Here is a 518-nt window from a genome sequence, read left to right as displayed (position 1 = left end):
TATATATATATATATTTATATATGGGAGAAAGAATTTACGAAAAAAACAACAGACGAAGACAGCTGGTGTAAACAACAAATGGATGTATTAGTTTAACGCTCGGGAATAGAGAAAGTCTTTGACGTTTCGCGCTACGCTCTTCAACTGAAAGGAACACAGAAAGAAATAAGGAGAGAAACAAGGAGAAAAAAATATAAATGTAGTGGTCAGCGATCTATCATGCCGAATGCCGGACAGAAGGATCACACAGGAGAGCTAAGAAAAAAAGGGATATAACAAAGGGGAGATAACAAAAAGAGGAGATAACAAAGAAGTGGTGAACCCAAGACAAGAAGCTGTGTGTGTGAGAAAGAATGCTGGTGATCTTAACGTATTTATGTGTGTATGTAGGTGTGAAGGTGGGGAAGGGAGTTGGTCAGTGCTGGTGTGTGCGTGGTGGTGTGTTGTGAAGTGATGTGTTGTGGGATATGGTGTAGCGTGGTGTGATGTGAGGGTGTTGGGAGGTGGGAGGTGGGGA

Source organism: Octopus bimaculoides, chromosome 15 (assembly GCF_001194135.2).
Source record: "Octopus bimaculoides isolate UCB-OBI-ISO-001 chromosome 15, ASM119413v2, whole genome shotgun sequence".
NCBI classification, from domain to species: domain Eukaryota; kingdom Metazoa; phylum Mollusca; class Cephalopoda; order Octopoda; family Octopodidae; genus Octopus; species Octopus bimaculoides.
The sequence above is the reverse complement of the archived record's forward strand: the minus strand, read 5'-3'. Positions refer to the sequence as shown.